The following is a 23,290-nucleotide window of genomic DNA, read 5'->3' on the forward strand; positions in this document are numbered from 1 at the left end:
AGTTGCATACGTTACACGAAGGATTTCGATCCTACACTGCATCTAACTGTTGCTATTGTTTTAAGTGGAAGAATAGGAGTCGACTGTTACTTTGATCGTACGAAACGGAAAAGACTTCAATTTATTTTAACAGAATTTGCATTGGTAATGACCGACTTTTATCTGATTTATTGAACAGTTTCGACACTTTAAAAGACGTCTGCTTAAGTATGTAGCCCCTCATTAACTGTACCAAACAAAGAAATCTCCTTAAAATCCCAAAGACTTTAAATATATCCTATAGATTTAACTTTATTAAATTATCTGCAATATATAAAATAAAAATTTACTTCTCCTCATTAGAATAATTTTAAATTAAAAAAAGAAATTGCGCCTACAAAAATGCTCACTTATTTACATATTTTTACAATTTATCCCTTTAAGTTAGACTTAGAAATTAAAAAAAAAAAAAGAGAGAGAGAGAGGAGTAATTTAATTGATTTATATTTGAACAGGTAGACTTGATTAATTAAATTCTATAAAAATCAGAAAAATCCTCAAGAAATCTCGAAATTTACAAAGAAAAAACATTGAATGATTTATCATCGAAAGTAAACAATATTTTTTTTCTATAAAAAAAACTATTATTTGAAAAATTAATCAATAAAAATACATCGTAAACTGTAAAAGAATCAAGCTAAATCATTCGTTATATCGAGATTTCGCTATAAAGAGTAACAAATCTAATAAGAATATTCACTATACCGAGTGATTACTATATCAAGAGCCCACTGTATTTGAATATAAACCAACGGAAGTGAATTTATTTTAATCCAATAAATTAATTTTTATTTATTATAAAATATATAAATTAAGTATTTTATCATAAAAAGGAGCAATTTTTCGAAATCTAATAACAAGAAAAATAACTTAAACGCGATTGATTTCTCGGAATCTACAGATATATATTAAATTCAAATGCAGATAACTGTAATGTAATTTTAAGTTAAATCTACACTCCGTAAAAGACAGTAATAACTTTTCCCCCTCCCCTTTTATTGAGAATTTAAAAATTGCATAAATTTATAAATTGGTTTAAAAGTTTAGAACCTCTTGAGATTTTTTGTAATTTTTTTCTCCACTCGAAATATTTAAAAACATGTAAATTGTGATCCACACGGACTTAATCACCATGAAAGTGGATGATAGTGTAATTCAGTTATGGTACCTTACATCATCATCATCCATAATAATTGAAGAAACAATATATAAATGTAATTTAAATATGTTCAACGTAATAAACAAACTTGAAATGTTTAGTTCTCCTCCAAAGCAAAATGATGAAGGATGATCCGTTTAGTGAGTTAGGGCATCATCATCTTCAAAAAATAAATTAACACGAGTAAAATTTTATTGTGACATCATCAAATTTTTAATCATATTTTTTATTTATTTAATTTAAAATATATGCTCTCCACCTCAAAGTAGTAGTGGCTTGCCCCTGTACATCACACTTTTCCTTTAACAATAGAGTCGTGCCGGTCATCCAACTAACTCCTTTCGGGAGAAAAGTTTTGAATTGAAATAACGTAATTTTCGGTTTGTATCGGAAGTTCTTATACAATTAATCTGGGCCTCCTACCCCTAAGGTTTCCAAATCTGGTCTCAATTTTCATCAATCTAACTCCATTGTTGAGATTGAGGAAAGACAGACAAACTGGGAATTTATAGGTCTGTAATTTTATCAAATTGCAGCCCAATCAAACAATTATCATCTCTTATATTATTAATAAGTCTATTTTAAAATCACACTTACGTTCTGTCTCTTAAGTTGTTTTGAATGATGATGCTATAAAGCCGAATTACGCATCATCTTTCATCACTTTTGTATGGTAAGCTACTAAATCAGTGTAAACATACTCACTACTTACGTACAAAACGTTAAATATGGTAATTAAATCTACATATTTTATTAGAAATTAATAATTTATATAAAATTAATCACGATATACGACGTTCTCTACGTAAGCAGACATGAATAAACTTTAAAAAAAAAGAAAAATGTTAAATTTTGCAGCGATTTAAATCAATTTTATAATACCTTTAAGAAAAATAACATTCCTGTGGGGTGAGCAACGTCTAAAACCAGACGAAGGTGTATAAAATCTGCCAAAAACAACCTGACTAAATGTATATAACCTATATAACGTTTCAAGCTGACAATAGAAATGTCCTCGATAACGAATAAATTTCTTTAAATATTTATTTATTCATCTAAAATATTAAATTTTATATTCTTCGAGACAAAAAATACATATATTTACTTTTTTAAAAAACCTCTTAAATATGCATTATGTGAATCTTCTAATATGCTGATTATGTAAATGATGAAGATAGGATGACAATTTAGACTTTCTACCGCTTTCATTTGCATATTTTGTACGCTGTTGCGTAAGACACGGGAATTTTAACAAAGGAAACTTCTCAACTTATGTCGAAACAATGAAACTGTTGATTAGAAAATTCGAAATGCGTAAGTTTCTAATCAAATAAGTAAAGATATATCAAAAATTTCGACACTTTTTAGTATTTTAAACATATTTTCTACCTTTTTTCACGTTATTAAAATAAAGATTTATTAAAGATAAAGTGGATCCATTCCCTTCAAAAATTCTAAATAATTTTAAAAAGTGAATTAAATTGTTTTTTTTTTCTCTTTACTAATTTTAATTATAAGTGACGTGTTTACATTAACTTAAAAAATAATAATTGTCGAGTGTTATAACGTGGCCAGCTTCACATTACTGTCGACGAGGGGAAATTTATAATCGCCATTTTGTGGAATTAAATTGTTAAATCCATTAATAAAAATGCTACAAAACAAAATTTTACAATTACCTACTATCAGGTATTTTAAAGAATGAACAGAGGGAGAAGGAAATATTTGCACCGCGTGTTCCTTTTTACATTGTGTCACGTGTCCCATTTTTATGGTGTGACGTGATTTTGGTGAAAATTCTTAAAAGTACGAGTGAATAATTCAAATATATAAAGGGCAAAATACGTGGACGAAATACACGTACGAGATGCCAATACTACTCATTTATGTCGTCACATAATTAAAGTTAAACAATAAAATATTCTATTATCTCGCAACAATGTGAGGTGTGTGTTAAACAACATTCTTCAATGCCAGAACGTTAAAAATATATATATAATTAATTATTTTGCACGAATTATTTCATGCTATTGATTTTTGAATTTAATAAACAATTAAACACGTTTAAAAATATAATGTATGGTGTAAAATTAGTACAGAATTGGTTAATTAAATACCAACAAATTGAAAATTCTTCTCTATTTTTTAAAAAAAATCTCGACAATATAACAGAATTACTACAATTATTAATCATTAATTTATATAGTAAAAAATCTAGTAACGAGTTGCTTAACTTTCCCGGAAGCATTTTAAAATGAGTGTAGCGCCATCTGTTAAGATATTATTTATTAAAAAAACTTTTTAAATTTTCAATTATTATAAAATAGTTTTATAAGAACAATTTTAAATGCTAATAACTAGTAAAATCGTCATTAAGCCCGACCCTACTGGAGACACGACACGCGACTCCTTTTATCTCCCCACCCCCTCGATCTTTAACCACCAAAATTTAATAGCATTGATCCTATTAATACACAAATCTCCCTGCAAAATTTCAGAAAATTTCGAGAAAAGGAACAGGAGTTATCAAGGTTCAAACGAGGTGAACAAAATCGTGCCTCCACACACACACTAACATCCATACATACAGGATAAAAACTCTAATTATTTTGGCATTTCTCCACGTTTTAAGGTCCCCGAGTCCAAAAATATTGGGGGGGGTCATTTTAAAATTTAAATTACACAAATTAAAATGGAATATCGAGTAAATTATGCAATATTCTAAGATATTAATACCGAAAAATATAATTTAATTGGACGAATTCAATACGAGAAAAAGAAAATAATTCCGATAATTTCCAACTTAATTACTTAAGATGATTAAAATTAATTTTTATAATTTTAATATTCGTACAGTTAAATTCGGAAGTTTATTATTTCTAAATTGTCGAATAACTTAAGTTGGACTGATTATATTTAATCAAATCTAGAAACTAATTTGAAGTGTAATCATTACCTTCTCCAACAGATCAGTTTTGACTTCTCTTAAGCAAACTTAATCACTCGTGTTTAAACTAACTTTATATATAGATTTACTGTATTATAAAATATACAAATACTTTATATATTAACTTATTAGCACGTAGATATTTATTTAAATAACTCGAAAAAGTCCTTGACCTATGTAGGGAGGAGGTATGATCGAGAAGAAAGATTGACCAGGTCATTCGTAATTTTTTTACTTTCCCTGCTATTATATATAACAGAGGGAAAGTATGGAGATCATTTAAAAAATAATCCCCAAGATTTTTACATTTTTGGACTTATGACACCTCGAAACGCCGAGAAATGCAAAAAAATTCGGGGGGTTTTCCTGTATATATGAATGTTAGTGTGTGTGTGGTGCGCGATTTTCTTCATCCTGTTTGAGGCTTAATAATTCCTGTACTTTTAATCGAAAATACCTGAAATTTTGTACGGTGGTTTGTGTATTAGAGGAATCGATGCTATTAAATTTTGGTGATTAAAGATCGACGGGGTGGGGAGATAAAGGGGATCGTGTCATATCCCGAGTAGGGTTGGACTTAATGACGATTTTACTCGCTAGCATCCCTTAAAATTAAGTGTCTTGCCACTTTATAATAATTAAAGATATAGAAAATATTTTAATAAAATATCGTAACAGACGGCGCCACCAAAATTTTAAATGTTGCCGGGAAAGTTGAGCAACTTTTGAGTTGATTTATTATAATATATAACGTTATAAATCGTGAATTTTTAGTCTTAAATTCGAAATAATCATATAATAAATGAACCTCCCGTTAATTTTTAGTGCATTTAAAGTAAGTTTGAGCTTGAAAATTGGGTATTCAAAAGAGAAATTTAATTTTAAACTTATAAATTAGGAACGACTTCACGTTAAAGTGTATAAAAGAAAAGTGAATCTCTTATAAGTTGCTGCTTAAAAGTTCCATATTTTGCGCTCTCCGTAAAATAATCGTGTAAGAAAATTTGATATTCCTTAATTTTTAATAGAAAAAAAAAACAAAAATAAACTCCGTTTATGCAATTTAAGTAATTACACTTAAAATGAAACGAGGGCATTGGGGATTTTTTCCCCGATTACGATCTTGTTTATCCAAAGTTTAATTCAATATTTTAAAATAAATATTCTAATGACTACCGAAGTTTATTGTTAATATGTTAAAATACATTACCTAGTTTATTATATAAAAAATAATAATAAAATAAATCGGAAAATAAAGAAAAAAAATCAATATTCCTTGTCAGCATCGAGATAAGAAACGACATCATTTTTCATTTCATAGGTCCATGTCACGTTACTCGCACAAATTGCCATACACAACATTTTTGAGAATAAAAAATTAAAAAAAAATAAAAAATAAAGGTGTAATTTTCTTTAATCTTATTTAATTTACAGGAAAATGCGAACGACAGATGTTTGCCTGAAGTGTAATTTCTTATAATGTAATAATACATTCCATCAATTTAGCAAAGGCTCTCTCTCATTAAAATGTTAAGTTGACAGATAAAATTTATGCGTAGAACGTCGAAAACATTATTTAATAATTGATAATTTCGATATTTTTCTTCCTTTCTTAACTAAAAATTCGACATTAGAATTATTATTTAGAAGGAAGGAAATTTTAACACGGAAATGATCATTTATTTACTAAAGATCCGACGAATTCTTCAATATTTTCTTTAAATCTAACGAATTTAATAATTGATTTTTATTTAAATGATTAATTTACAAAGCTTAAAACTTATATTTAATTACCGTACATAAATCACTTGCTCTCATCGTAATGATATTTCTAAGAGTCAATTTATTTGAATAATTCAAATTTACGTACGAAAATATTTGTATAAACAAGCTCGAACTTCAATACATAAATAATGGGCTAAAAATTTAATTCTTAAATGAAAAAATAATATAAATATTAGGGGAGAAAAAGGATTATTTATGAAAGAATTTGAGATGTTTCCTATGCCACACAGCAACCTTCTTCTGTGTATTGCAATAACACATTCTATGAAAGTGATAAATTGATTAGTCTATTGTAAAGAGAATGATAAATGACTTCTTTAACTGAAAACGAAGTCGAAAACAATCTTTAATATAAAATATGACACACTGTTACAATGATATACGCGCTTCTCCCATGGATATCGAGTGTTGTTTTGCTTTAATACAGGTCACATCACGTGTAGGGTGCCGGGTTACTGTGTTAGAATACACTTAAACCGACGGCTAACCATCTCATCCTATCTGTAAAATAACCTATAAAATCAGCACAAGTTGGTTGATAAAGAGAGAACAAAAATTAAATGAAAAACCTTGTCAAATTCTGGAAACGTTGGCGGGTTTTCACACGGGATATTCGAAATTAGTGCCGGATTAGCGAAGGTCTATCCTTCCTAAACTGTACTTCACCCATATCATAAAATATTCTATAGACTTTACTGTTTAGACACGTAATTTTGACAAGGATCTAAGAAAAATAAGAGGATAAGATAAATAATAAAATAAAAAAATGGCAGGAAAACTTCCCACTTCAGCATAATTTATCGATAAGCTGGCCAGAGTAGAGAAAAGTCAATAAACAGTATTAGTTTCGAAAAGTTTAACTCGATTAGAGGAGGAGAACGTTGGAATTTTTATTTAAAAAAGGTGTCACACGGGTTGATTATCGACAAGAAAAATCTCGTTTTAAGTCATGGAGAATGAGAACGAATTGAAGAGAACAATTCTCGAATGGCATTTACGAACGGAACCAGAAGTGTCACGAGTAATTGCCACGTCAGTCAGTACGTCGAATGACATAGTAATAGAGTCGACTCAATTCCCAATAAACTAGTGAAAGCTACTGTAGTGTTGTCCGAACAAGAGCAATGCAAATGTACTCTGTTCTCTCTGGAATTATTGTCTACACCGAATGTTAAGGATGACTTATTCTGACGAAACATTTTCCAATATTTGTATAATGTATTCACCACTTTCCTTCCATAATTATCAATGTATTAAATAATTAAATTTATTGACGTTCGGTGTGGATAAACCCGTCCACCCCAGTAAACGAATAGTTTTAAATATTAAAAATTAGTCGATAAGTTAGAAAAATGCACAAACTTCCGCTCTTTTTTTAAAGTTTAAGCAATTTTCCACGCTTTTACTGTGTGAAAGGGGTGCAATTCGGTAACTACGTGTCATCTCGCTCGTCACCGCCTCGACGGAAGTGACGTCACCGACGACACACTTAACGTCACACAATTTATTATTAGTATTACTTTATCACGTTCTAATAAGGTGTCGGGGAGGCGTAATTTGACATACGAATTCACCGATAATAATTGAAAATTTTTAATTTTAGTTCGTCAATAGGCGAGACCCTAACCTGTTATTTTGATGGAGAAGTAAGGGCATATTATACATAATAACTTAGGTGGGCCACAACGAGTGTAAATCATGATCTGCGTGTTCAATAAATTAATAACTTCTAGAGTTACGCAGTAAAATACATAAACCCTTAAAGTAATCGATGCTTAAAATACGTGCTCCTACGAGAAATGATCGAATAAAGTGTAACGAAAGGTGTTAAAGTGCGTAGAGTTTTAAGAGGAAAGGTCAAATTATACACTTCTAAACGTTACGTAGATTTGTACGAACGTAGAAATTACTCAAGTGACTATAACGAATAATCTCTTAAACAAGAAACTCCATAATTTCAATACAGCAGCAGCTTTCAATCCTTCAGGAAGATTTAGGAGCTGTTCAACTCTTCAAGGTTTGAGCGGTATTATTGTTGATTTTTGACACATTTTCGATTTTCTCAACGTCATTAATTAACTAATTAATTAATTACTCGTTTTCTAAATCCAATAAATCATAATTATTAATAAATAAACAAAATAAAGTTTTTAAAACAGTACAAAATGTGCACGTATGTATATAATAACCTACGCATTATTTATTTTTTTAATTTACAATTGACAAATACTCGATTAAATTCGTCTATAACATTTTATTGCCATTAAATTTTACGACCCCAATTTTATTACGATTAAAAATTAAATGTAATAAAACCAGATTCTTATTAATATATAAAAGAAGTTAAAAATTCGAAGATAAAAAAAGAAAAATTATTATTTAATACGTTAATTTTTTCGATTTAAATTACTCGAATTATACGAAAGTTTATATTAATAATAATAATAAAAAGGTCAGGAAGTTAAGCGAATAAACTTTGTCAACGGTGTATCAAGCGATCAAAGATAAAGCATGGCATTTACCTTAAGAAACGACTCGATAAGTTTGAGTAAATCCCACTCACACTCACTTTTCCAATAGATTGGTTTATATCTGAAACCATTCACTAAAGTAAATGGATAATCAATCAACATTCTTCTGTAACCAGAAAGAAAAATACTTCTCAAATAATTACGGGCAACATAAATCATTGTTACATTAATAAATCATTTAAAAAAACCGGTGAAAAATTACGAAATTTTAAAAATTATCTTGGATAAATGAGTAAAAAAAAAAAAAATATAATATATAATCCTCCCTTATAGATAAATTAAGAAATAAAATAATAATTATTGTTAATGTACTGTCGAAGTAACTGCTGTCGCGGTGTGTTTGATACGAGGTCCACACGGTTCCTCATATTTGGAAACTGTTCTCCCAGGGGTAAAGCCGGCTTCGTCTTGTGGCTGTCCACCCCACTCGTTCCTCTCTGGGTCATAAATAGGGTATGCAATCCCCCCCAATATACCTTCGTGGCTGACTGTAAGAAACTCTGCTCTCAAAATATGATAGATTGCAGATTATGTATGGTGAAGTCACACAACGTAACGTCCACTGTTGGAGGGTTGAACAGAAAATTCAGGGATGGAGATAGAAATATTTCGTACCTTTTATTACTTTCCTTGTTAATATAAGTTTAGATTATTTTAAATTCAATTCAATATATATATATATATGTAATTCAATATTCACTGAAATATTTTATTTTAAATAAATTCTATTTTTGATTTATTGTGATTATTTAGAGTAAAAAAAATATATATATATATTTTAAATTATATAAATCTAAAAAAGTAAAATAAATAAAACTAAATCTGAATTTTATATTTGTTTCATAAACTTATGGTATTTTTTCGACTATAATTCAAAAATATTATTTTATAAGAAATTCGAATATATTGTTTCTTTTCTTTGCTATAAATTCATGTAGAATAAACCCATACAGGATAACTATTTTTATAAAATCATTTTAACTTAATGAAAGTTTATTAGATTATTTATTTATTATTACATTTACAGTTAAAATTACAATTATAATGATTTATCGGAAACACGAAAGGTTTCCATTATGGATCAATTGATAATTGAGTTTAATCAGCAAGTTCCTCATTTTAAATTACAAATAAATGAAAGAATAAGGCAAACAATTAAATAAGTAAATAATTTAAAGAAAAACTACATTTAGGAATGTTTTTATTGATTCAAGAATGTGCAAAATAGTCTCAGATCTATTATCATATTCCCAGAGATCCATTAAGGTAAAACGATTATCTAAAGCAAGTCAATAAAAGAATGGTAAGAGGGGAAAAAATCCGAATAAAATAATCGATAAAAATATCTATTTTAATTCATTTATTCCATAAAAATTAAATAATCTTGGCCAAAATGGCAGCAGTCGAAGTATGTCTATATTCCTCCATGATGAAGAGATATATGGTCATAATTCTATAATTACGTTTATGTATTTTTTTAATTATACAATTTGTAGAATAAAATTATTGTATGTACTACTAATGAGGTTTTCCATTTTAAGATTGGCCTTTGTTTTAATCAAAGTGTTTTTCCTTTTTATAGAAACTCATTAGAACTTTTGTGGTTATGTAAATTAAGTCGAAAAGAAATTAATGATTCCGCTGCTTGAGAATTGAGATTTAGACAAAGTTTTAAACAATTCTTTTAAATATTACATTAAAAATATATATTATATTGTTTAATTACAGTTTGAGCTCACAATTACTCGTAACTGTGGGTTGTTACGAATATAATAAAATATTTTAAGCATCAATTTTATAATTACTTGAACAATTTGTATAACAAAATTAGATATTATAATAACGGATAATTTTGTAATAATATGCGAAAATTATCCTTATTAATTAACAAATTTAATACGTTTTTTTCTTCATTAATTACTCTAATAAGATATAAAAGAAGTGATTCCCTTGTTGCATGGTTCTTAACCTTATTGAGTTAGTAGCGCACAATTTTTGATGGCACTGTCTCAGCAAATGTACTCTGCATTTCTTTATGTAATACATATACATATATATTTATTTATTTTTAAAAAATAATATTAAAAGTAGCCTTTTATGACTAGTATATGAAATCTTGTAAGAGAGTTCTTGACCCACCTGTTGAGAATCAATGTCTTATTGCATAGGTAACATATCTAAAATTACAAATCTTCAACCTTTAAAACGATAAACAGAATAAAAATTAAAGAATTAAAGATGAATTATGAGAGTAATTTAATGGAAATTAATATTCTCCCACGTTATACATAGTTTCGTGTTGAAGAAACACGCCAGTAAAGTAAATTTCATCAATTCTGATCCACAAAGAAAATATTTAAACACGTGTTACACTTTATAAGATCAGAAGTATTTTAGTATAAATAATTAAATACAAACATCATTTTCACATTACTTTATTAAGAAATACAATTTTACAGTAAGAAAAAGTTCTATCCCATTATAATTCTAAATAACTCATGAATAATTTTGAATAGAAATCGGAATTTTCCTAAATAAAAATGTTATATAAAGCGGGCAATTTTGCATATTTACGAAATTATTAAATCTATATATAATTAGGTACAAGTGGGAGAGTCGATGGTTACGAATTCTTTCCGCCGATCGATCCGTCACTTCGTTGTCAGTCCCGTACGACATTACACAAATGTCACTCAACTATGTTGTCATCATTACTTCATTGTTACTACATTAGCATGTCGTCGAAATTACATCACTCCAATTACACCATTGTCCGTGCCGATTTTGCCTGCCCGCGCCATTATACTTTCATCCTTGATTAAATCGTTTTGTGGACAATTACCGAAATGTTTAACTTCAAAAAAATTACAAAATGCATTCCGATTAATTTTTTTGTGCATTTTAAAGCAATTTATTGTAATTTTTTGATGAAGAGTAATCCACTTTTGTAATTCCGTAGAGGCGCTTCGAGAATACGGCATCCGTTCTTCCTAATGCTATTATGTTAATACGATTAAATAATTATAGTTCTATCTTAATTTTTCTATTATTTACGAAGGAGTTGTATCGTATAACATAAGATAAACCCATCTTTTACATTGTCTTTATGCTAATTTTTGCATTCTTTGCCGGATAAATATGCGGTGTATTATTTCTCGTATGTAACAAAATTGCAAATTATAGTAAAGAAATATAAGAAATATTCCATACGGATGTTCAGAAATCTTCATTTTATATTAAATTTTACGATGAAATCGAAAAGAAAATTCTTCAATTCATCATCCGTTAATTGGCGAAAGCGGTTGTCCATGCCAATTCATTTTTGAACATTTAACGGTAATTTTATTAAACACAATAAAAATTGTGAATATTTTACTCATCTTTAGAAAATATCCGAAGATTTAAATACGAAATTTTCATAAAAATGACAATTAATGAAGGAAGAAAAGTTTTAATTAAATCTCTCTAAACGGTTGGCTTTTGTGGATACCACACAAAGGTGGATATTACGTTAAGCGAAATATCTAAAAAAGAAGAAGAAGAAAAAGTCATTTAACATTTTACATTATTATTATTATACTTGAGAGAAAAGAAATTGAAAGAAACAATAGAAAAAGGTTTTAATTTTCTGCTTGAAAACTTCAACTATGGTTTAAAGTCTACATTCGAAAGTATTTCGTTGGTTGCTTAGCGACTTTTAACAAATGTCAAATGGATGAATTTTCAATTACAAATTTTTATACGTCAAATTCCATTTGTTGACGTTAAAATTTTTCTTCTCTCTCTATCTTTCTCTTTCTCCCTCTTTCAATTATTGATTTATATAATAAATATCACTCCATGATGTTGCAAGGAGAAAATCCAATAACCGAAAGTAGAATAATACTCCATCGTTAACTTTTTCACATTTGTTATTGGATAGAATAATATTTTATGGATTCGTTCTCTTTCTAGAAACACTCATCCTTCGTATCACGAAAAGTGTGCAGTTCCGTGTTAAGTTCTATTAAAGATTTCTTGAACACGAACTGCTTTACACGCCGTCAAGAATTTCTGGTAATGAAGAATGGTTTCTGGTAATCACACCCTTCAAATATCTGTACATAAATGTTTCAGGAGTCCACGAAATAATAACTTTTACATAAAAATCTAATAATAAATTTAAAAATCCAGCAACGAGTTGCTTAACTTTCCCGGCAACATTTAAAATTTTAGTGGCACCATGTGTTATGATATTTTATTTTTTTATATTTTTAATTATTGGCAAAAAGCTTAATGTTGAGGGTAGGGATAGGTGTTATAAAAAAGTTTTAAATGCTAATAACAATTAAAATCTTTATCTAAAATCTAAATCTTCAAGTCCGACTATACCAGAGATACACACGACCTTCTCTATTTCCCCACTCGCTCGACCTTTAACCATGAAAATTTAAAAGCATCGATCCCCTAATACACAAATCTTGAAAAATTTCAGAAATTTTCGACAAAAAACACAAAAGTTATTAAGCTTCAAAGAAGGTGAACAAAATTGTGCCCCCAATCATCCAATACGGAGAAAAAAACCCGATTTTTTGCATTTTTCGACGTTTCAAGATCCAGAGTCCAAACACGTAAAAATCTCGGGGGGTTATCTTTTGACCCATCGCCTTCTGTTATATATATGACAGCCGGGAAAGTAATAAATGTAATTTAAGGGAAGCTAACAATAGTCGATCTGTGTACTCACAAGTGTAAGCTCTAATGAATAAACTACTCATCCACTTAAGAGAGGGTTCGGTTCTTTAGTAATTGTGAAACTAAATACAAATTCTGTTTATATCAGAAGCAACGAGACCAAGATGAAAAAAAATGCATTTTATCCGGCCGGATTTTCTTTCTTTGATTGGAACGAGATTTATATATAGGCCTATATATATATACATACACATTAGGATTTATATTTCAAATACTTTTTGTTTATTAACTCTTTCCCTAGCTGGCTACTTCAAAGAAGTATTAAGCAATGTCTACGTTCGTCCTAGAAATGGAGGCCTACGCCTAGAATAACAAAAATAGAAAATCGATAGTAAAAACCATACCTTACTATCATATCGAGAAATATTAATACCAAGTTGTAGAATTAATACATTAAAGTATATATAAATAATACTAATTGGTTTGCGAAAATACAGCCATTGAAGTGTTAAATTATAACAATTATATTTATCAAGATTAGTCTATAAAATGTTATATATTTTGTATCTCGGTTGGTGTGAGATTTGCCCTCTTTTTGAATTTAATAATAATAAAAATAGCCCTTATACTAATATATATATATTTAGTAGTAAAGAGTGTACAGACGGCCGTTCTGTAGCTATCAAGCGAGTTGAGAATTCTCCAATTTCGCCCAAATATTCAAATATTTTTGTAAAACTACTTATATGGCATTTTCAATTTGAAATATTTTAGCAATATTCGAATATTTCTCCTTCTTTTGAAAGGTGGCGAATAAATTGCACGAAGTAACGACTCTACGTCATCCGAATTTAACCCAAAAATAATACTACTACACCACTTTAACAGTTTGCATCTCTATGCATTTATATTTTTAAATTAAATTATCATCATTATATTAATAATTTATTTTAATTAATTTACTAATTACAACATTACTCTTGATTTTCTCTAAAGAATGGTCTCAGGACACTCTTGAAATGTCGAGAAATGCAAAAAAAATTCGGGGATTTTTCTGGATGTTAATGTGTGGAAGGGCGCGATACACCCTCTTTGAAGCTTAACAACTCCCGTACGTTTTGTCGAAAACTTCTGAAATTTTGCAGGGAGATTTGTATGTTAGAGGAATCGATACTCTTAAATTTTCGTGGTTAAAGGTCAAGGGGGTGGGAAGATAGAAGGGGTTGTGTGTATCTCCGGTAGGATCGGACGATTTTACTCGTTATTAGCGTATACAATTTTTTTTAATATAAAACTCATCACTACCCTCAAAATTAAGCTATTTTCTACTATATAATAGTTAAAAATATAAAATATGATAACAGATGACGCTACCAAACGTTGCCGAAAAAGTTAAGCAACTCGTCGCTGGATTTTTTATTATTAGGAAGTACAATATCATTTGATAAATGATTTCTATATATAAAAACAACGTTCGGTAATTAGTAAAGATCGAAGGAAAATTGTTAAAGTACAATGAGAGATTTGTTTTGATATTTTTCATATATACATAACTAAATATTGAGAGTGAAACACGTCGAAAATATTTTATAAATGATTATACAACGTTCTATATAATTTTTCGATTTATATATTCAAAAACATACGATCCTTCTCGACCGAATGAAGAATGAATAATGCTCTCGAGTGATTTTGTTTTTGTGAAAAACGTCGACCAATTCTCTGTTATTATAGAATAAAATATCTTTCCTAAACAATTTCTGCAGATAAAAAAACAATAACTGAATATGTGTAATTAGAATATTTCGAAAGAGAATTGTTGAAGTATTCAAAACAATTACGTGAGATATTCTTCCGCTTTCTTCACATATGAAATAATTGGATAACGAATAAAATATATGTATTTATATATATTTATATACAAAACTATAAGATTCCTTTCGATTTAGGTCCATTGATTTAGCAGGAACCTCTTAAGAGATGATATTGATTATACTATACGTTTACAAAATGGATGCTGCACTAATTTTCCTCTAATTATCTTAACGGTTTATGAAATGAATGGTTGTCCATTAACGTAATAGTCAAGAACTTTTGAAAAATTCTAATTTAGAAATAGATCCAAGCAATTTTCTAACATATTTCAAGAAACCGTACGTCTGTAAAGTAGGGGGAAGATCTCCCAAAAATTCAGTACAGAGTGATTCCAAGGAGGGCGATTGCTTCGTAAAATTAAATTACGCGTAGAATAAATACCAATATTTTGATTAGCAAATTATCGTTAATCTAAGAATAAACACAAACAATAATATAGCCTGTCCGGCTTAGAATTTACACGAAAGGACATCATTATTGCCTGATTAATTAACAGAAGAATTCAATTAAGTCGAGATCCATACAAAATTCTCTTCTATTCGTCTTTTCTAATTAATATTAATTTCTCACGACACTCGACAGATCTTTACAAGGTTTTTTTTCCTTATTTTTACAGCTTAAAGTATCCAGATAAGTTGATTTTTTTTAAACTCGAACACGCCAAATATTTATTAAAATCGCGATAAAATTAAATAAAGTCAATTAATTTTAGTGTGATTAATAAACAGAAGATAACTCTAGAGTATTTTGTTCGTAGAAAACATATTTCTTCTAAGATTTTTAAGCATTAAAGAAATTTTTGTCGAGGAAAGTGAATTTAATAAGCAAGATTTCTATTGTATTACGATGCTTAGAAGCGTTACGCGTGTTACGAAGAAAGAGGCAAAAGTTACGATAAATCACACTAACTGTGGCTTAATTGATGTGCAGGATTAATCTAATACAAAAGTTTTTCAATCTGTTTTTAGTTAGTGACCCACTTTCGCACTCGGATTACCGTAACATTGCCTAGAAATACGTCACATCCCCAGGGAATCGGGACCCCTCGGTTGAGAGAAAACAATGTTATAATAATACTTAATATCACGTGTACTTTATATAAGATTTAATCTTCGTCATATAAATATAACATTCATTAAGTCAAAATATAATTATAGTTAAGAGAAAGTAAGGAATTCGATTATAAAGAATAATTAAAATTTTAATTAGGAAAAAAGTGTGACGGGTATTTGTATTATATCCGTAAAAATTACATTTATTTTATTAATAATATTATAAATTTAAGCGAACAAGTCGGTTATTAATCTCGAGATAAAAATTAACAAGTTTTATATATTGAATGATTCACGATTAAAAAATAAATATAAAATGTGCTGAAACTTTACGCAATTTGTACCTCATCAAATAAAACATAAATGTTTAATTTGATGAAGTACGAATTGTAAGTTTTATAGCAACATACAATGGATACGAGTTTTACAAATAAACATTAGAAAGGATATTGGAAGATTTAATTTTGATTTAAGAAAATTATAAATGTAAACATTATTATTTTAAACAGGAAAAAAATTAATTAAATAATAATTACTGTTATATTTACATAAGAAATCGAAACGAGACAATTTACAATAGAGTATGGTAGAGGTTTGTTGTGACACGGGTATGTTCAAAGGATGTCCGAGATGGTCGATGCGAGGAAGATGCTAGAGGTGAGGAGCTCGACCTACCTGAAGAGGAAGATGACGGAGTTAGAGGTTAAAAGACGATGCTTGGAATGATGACAGAAGAGGACTACAATACTTCTGATTAATAAAAACGATCTTTAAAAGAGAATGAGAATATTTACATTATTCCAATGATGAAGATTCTCAACTTACCACTTAAAGGTTGCAACTTATCGCATCTATCTATCTCGACAGAGAACCTAAAACCCAAATAGTCTACATTTTAACGATTACTTTTTGCCCCCAAACCAGTCAAATCACTATTTTTCGGATCCTCCCGTAGAGTTTTAACTAAAAGAAAATAATTATAGATTTAATAAATTCGATTAACATGAAGTAAAAGCACCAATTTCGGTACACAACCCATTTATGAACATGGCGTGGAGTATGTTAAAGGCAAAATAATGAAGTTGACCGACAAAAAGTCCAATGCAATCCTCGACGTAAAGAAGAAAAAAAAATCGATCGAAGAATAATTGATTATTCTCGGCTCGATTTTCATTTTTATTGAAGTCCGAAATTGAGATTATTATAACACGATTTCTGTAATAATCTTAATATTAAATCTGGTATATAACAGACTGCATCCCAATAAGAATCGATTTTATTTAAAGCTATTAAGTAGGCTATATTTAATATCTAAAGCCTGTTATCAATACTGTGATGCCGCTGTTCCAAGAATTTTGATAAAAGAATTAAGAAGCGAGAGAAGAAAAAAATCTTACGAAAAAATAAATCTGTTAAAAGTATGCCTGTCTAACAAGATAAAAAAAATAGAAGGCATTAAAATATAGTATTGTAATTCGAATTACAAATCTTAGAGTGTTTACAATTGGTGAATTTTGTAACCTTCATAACTGACTTCACTCTGGACCTACCCTGTTGTTGTTTAATGTGTACAGCTCTTACACGTGTTTTGTACAATAAACTGTATAAACTGCTACAAATCTATTCTTATTTAATAACTTATTACATCATCTGACAAGGCTCGGCGTAGCCTGTATGGCTCTTGCTCCAAAAAAGCCTACCAACCTCCAAACTGAGGAGTCTAAAAACTTGTAAAACTGAAAAATTCGTAAGCTGTGAAGATTCTAATTAGAATTAGAAAACAAAATTTTAATTTATTTAGGACAAAATTACAAAAGATAATTGTAATTAGAAGGCAGTTTTATTGTCTTTTCAATATATTTTGAATGAATTTTTTGTCGGTAGATTTTTAAACGGTTACATAAATTCTAAGTAGAATAAGACAAACCGAGATATTTTAATATAAAATCCGAAATGAGGCATCATTATTCCGTGGCATTTAATTTAAACTTCACCTATCCGAAACCTGCTTTTGACATTTATTTAAGAAAGGTATTACAAAGTTCACAATGTGTATTATACCGCCGACTATGACGAGATGCCAGTAACTATTTTAATTATAGGTCAAGTAATAAAACTTACACCGTAATAAAGCATAAGATATAACTGTTTGTAGCTCATTAAATAGCCAAATTTAATATTTGTTCGAAAACAATACAGATCGAAGCATTCGAATAATAACTCCTGGCATATTAAACGTTTTAAAACATTTTTATCACACGCTAACAACATCAAAAAGTATATTTTCTTTGTTGGGAATTTGTTTAACATTGATTTCGTTAAACTTTCTAACAAATTAACTTTAACTTTCGAACGGTAAAATTCAATTTTAAAAACAAAGACATTTTAGTAACGAGCTACTACAGCTAACGTAATTCAGTTTGTACGTAAAGACATATAATGGCACAAAGACTTAAATCTATTTTGCTACTTTAGAATACCGAAAAGAAGCGTAATTAATTAAAAATCAATTGTATCGTGCGCTCAACTTTTCGAATTTTTGAAAAATTCATCTAAAAATAAGAAAATCCAGCAACGAGTTGCTTAACTTTCCCAGCAACGTTTAAAATGTTGGTAGCGCCATCTGTTATGATATTTTACCTTAAAAAACGTTTTATACTCTTAATTATTATAAAATAACAAAAAGCTTAATTTTGAGGGGAGGGATGGCTTATATAAAAAATCGTCATTAAGTCCGACTTACTCGAGATACGACACACGACCCCCTTTATCTCCTCACCCCGTCGACCTTTAACCATCAAAATATGACAGTATTAATCCCCGTTATACGCGAACCCACCTGCAAAATTTCAGAAATTTTCGACAAAAGGCGCGTGAGTTATTAAGCATCGAAGTGGATGAACAAAATAGTGGCACCCCATAACATCCATAAATACAGAAAAGAAACCCTTAAACTTTTTTGCATTTCAAGGTCCCGAGTTCAAAAAATGTAAAAATCTTGGGGGAGGTCAATTTTGACCGATGGCCATACTTTCCTCCTGTTATATATAACAGTAAAAAACCGATTTATAAAGCTTAAGCCGTTTCGTGTCGTCGACGATATCAAAATTTTGCCAACTCTTGTTAAAATATTACAGATTTCAACCATTTCTTCTGGTTGTAGCTCTTAAAGTACTCGTTTACCCAAAGGATATTTCCGAAATCCATGCGTATAAAATACTAACTTTCTGGATACCTTCACGAATTACTGGTCATAACGAACCAGATGACGATATTGGAGAAAATATATGTAGTCGAGAAGATATCGGAAAACACTAAGGATCTAGGGAGTATGCTGCTCATCACCATCAACAAAACAAATCAACATCCCCATAGCGGATCTTCTGTTACTTTTTCTGTTTACGAATAAATTGAAATCTGCAGTTTATTCCCATTTGAAAAACCTCATCAACATAATTGCTAATTATTTTTTTAATTAATTAGTTTATGCATATTATGTGTTTATTATTTCCAGTGAAATATTGTATATACACGAAGAAACCCAAATTGTTTGTTATAGGGAAGAGCATCGTTTACATTAGCAAAATGACATGTTTTGTCTATTACTTTCCAGACTGTTATACGTAACAGAAGGAAAGAATGAATGGTCATCGGTCAAAAAATGACCTCTAAGATTTTTCATTCTTGGTCTAAAAATGCAAAAAAAAAAAAAAAAAAAAAAAATTCGGGTTGTTTCCTGTATGAATGCGTATTAGTGTGTACGGTGCACGATTTTGTCCACAACTTTAAAGCTTAATAACTCTTGTGTTTTGTGTCGAAAATTTCTGAAATTTTGCAGGAAGGTTTGTGTATTATAGGGAAATGTTTCTAGCAATTTTCAGGAAAATAGAACAGTTGGTTCGGCACATATTAAGGGACTGGACTATATCTTTCGAACCAATCTGAAGACAAAAAAAAGAAAATAATAGCAATTATTAGGAACGAAAGCAAATAAAAAAATGCAGGAAAAGTCCATCAACAACGTTGCTAGCTTTTATATAAAGAGACTTCTAGCAATTCTTCCCGTCCTCGTAATACATATAATAATAAAAGTAACATCATAACGTAAATATTTTTAAGCATTTCGAATGTTTGTATACAGAATTACAGCTACGGCAATATCAACTTTTAGCAACAATTTTTCTTTTATTTTATCTACAATTTAGAACAACCAATTAATAAATTTAACTTTTTTTCCTTTTCTAAATCAACGTAACACGTTATCGCTCCACATATCCATAAATTAAAAATAGGAATAAATAAATAAGTTAAGGGAATATATTTATGTTATTAAAATAATGATAAAGTGTGTGTCAGATACACTCTACTATAACAAAAATAAATAGATATGGCTGCCTTTTCTCACTATACAATTAAGCTTCTCTAATAATATAACGTCGATAATAATAATAATAATAATATTTCACTTATTAATTGTAATTTATAAAAAGAGTATTTTAATTTAATTTACATTACATAGAAAAATTTCTTTCCAGAACAATATAATTATCATTTTGTTAGAGAATTTATTAAACAACAAGCGGTTCTTTTTTTTAATTCCAAATTTTAAGGAAGAATTAACAAAAATAAATTATTTTAAATTATATTTTATAGAAAATTGAAAATTTAACGAGTTAAACAAGTAAACAACTGAAATGTTTGTTGGAGAATTGGCGTAATTCTCGATAATTAACTAAAACTATGCCAAGTTTTACAACGTTTTTTTTTTCAGCGTACAAAATTTATTTCTTAATTGACCAAAAAAATAAATAAATAAAAATAAGAAATGTTTTATGTAAAATAATTAAATACTCTAATTGAAATATATTAAAAGAAGAGAAAAAAGACAGAATTTATGTTTAGAAACTTCCAAAACAACACGACTCGAGAAGAGAGATTTCACGGATACGACTGCAAATATTTTATTCTATACCTTCTTATGGCTTATGTCGATAGGTGTATGGTATTTTCTATTTGTGACGATTCGATAAATAAATAATTGATTGTGGAAAGAAGGTTATGGAAATGCTGAAAAATTTGAAATGGATATGGAGCGCAGACACCAATGAAGACGAAAGAGCTTCCATGTTAATTTCCCAAGACGTTTTTTCTTAGTGTCTATAGTAGATGTGACAGAATAGTTTATTCTTTTCTTCTTCTCATCCATCATCCGAGCAGCATCACGAGACTCAAGCTGACAACCGGACACATCCTTGTCATTGATCTTTTATTTTTTTTTCCTCCTCCTCTTCTCTTTTCTTCATTCCTTTCTAAACTCTAACACATTCTCAATATCTTCCTCCCTTATTAACTTTATATATTTTTCACGAAGGTAAAATATTATTATTTAATTCACGTTTAATCTTTCGATTCGTCTTGGCAAATTCGACTAATTAAATAACACAAATATGTTCGTAATTACGATAAATTAAAGAATTAAATAGTTCGTTTCGGATATAAACTTAAACAATACATTTATTCTCAACTTATAAATTAACTTAAGAAAAACGATTTTAAAAGTACATATAAGTTAACTGAAATGTATTTTTAGTATTACGTTAAACGTATTAATATATATCTGGGTTATGTGACTGTATTAATAGAAAATATGTATATATATATATATATATTGATATTTCTAGAAAGTTTTTAATCATCTCAAGATACCAAAAACAACGTTTTACAAATTTACTCGATGTCATAATCCTTACAGGACAAAAATTTAAAGGGAAAAACTGACAAATTCCTCTGATTTAAGCTCAACATTTTTTTCCTTTTTATTTTTAATCTTTTGTGTTAAATATCTCGCATAATCCTTTCTCGTTCCATCGAAATATTTAACCGTAGGAGGCAGTTGTAAAAGGAAGTGCTTTAATTCTTCTATTAATTAAAACTTTTGTTTTTAATTAAGTCTTATTAAATTCTCCATTTTTTCCCGTTTTTTATGTCTCGACTCGACCGCAATCTGTTTACAAGAATTTCAATTGAAACTAAGTATTCCTGATTTAATTCATTTGAAATTTAAAATATATTAGAAATCTCTCCACAAAGCCAAAGATTCCTATAATTAAATTATCATTTTAGGAATCTGAATATGAAAAGTATCTAAATTAAACTAAGGAAATTATTAACATTTCTCTTTATATATATATATATATATATATATATATATACATACATACTATATTTATGAGAATGTTGATAATAGCTATAAAGTTTATTCAGTATCATAAATTTCACTACAACGATATCAATTATACACAGTAAATTTATATATAAAAGCAATAAATGATGATAATTTATCATCCCGAATTCATTAAGGTATAAATATCTACTCCTACATTAGTTAAACATTGTAATTATACGAATGTTATATAATATCGTCTTGTTTTTGGCGTAACGAATGGGAATATTTACATTAAACTTTCTGTTTTGTAAGTGTACATCTACGTGAATATTTTGCATAAGTTAAATAAATAGATTTTAATTATTTATGCAGGAAGAAACCAGCAGGACTTTAGTTTAAAACTATCTTTTTATTACTATACAAGATAATATCTTAGAATATTAATGCCGCGTATTATAATATATATAAAAAAGATAAATTTATATGAAGATTTACTTCTCTCCAGAGAGTAACGACGACTTCAATGTAATAAAAATACTTTTACGTTTCGTGAATTTGAAATAAGCTTATTGAATGTATACAATAATATGTAATGTATGTGCGTACATGTGAAAATAACTTTCTTTTATGTTTATACTTATTAATTAAGCGTTAACTTTTAATTACATCAGCCCAAAAGTCAGTTAGTCAACCGAGTAACAGATTGTTAACACTACGAATCACTAAAATCACAAATAATAACGTAGCCGGTAGCTGTTGCAAACCGATTTTCTTAAAATAATTTTAATATTCGTTCCAATTAACTAATTTTTGGGTCTCCCTATAATTACGTATAATAATTATAATACAAATATTCGTAAATAAACAGGAATATGTTACATTACAATAGTAATTAAACACTGCTTTAAAGTATTTGAAGTGAGCTTTAAAAATTAATAATAATAATTTTCACATAAAGATGCCTACGTTCCTTAACAATTGTATTCTTTACCTATACAATTAATTTCTCGTAAAAACCGTTGTTACTTTAAATTTTTATATAAATGTGTAGAGTAGAGTGGT

The 23,290-nt window shown here is 28.6% G+C and overlaps 1 protein-coding gene across 6 annotated transcripts in view; it reads right to left on the bottom strand.

The window, feature by feature from the left end:
- Positions 1 to 23,290, bottom strand: part of LOC136989252 (RNA binding protein fox-1 homolog 3-like) — a 204,400-nt gene that overhangs the window by 133,085 nt on the left and 48,025 nt on the right. The gene's annotated exons all lie outside the window — the stretch shown is intronic.

The sequence above is a fragment of the Centruroides vittatus genome, unplaced genomic scaffold (assembly GCF_030686945.1).
Source record: "Centruroides vittatus isolate TY-2023 unplaced genomic scaffold, ASM3068694v2 scaffold_450, whole genome shotgun sequence".
Taxonomy (NCBI): Eukaryota; Metazoa; Arthropoda; class Arachnida; order Scorpiones; family Buthidae; genus Centruroides; species Centruroides vittatus.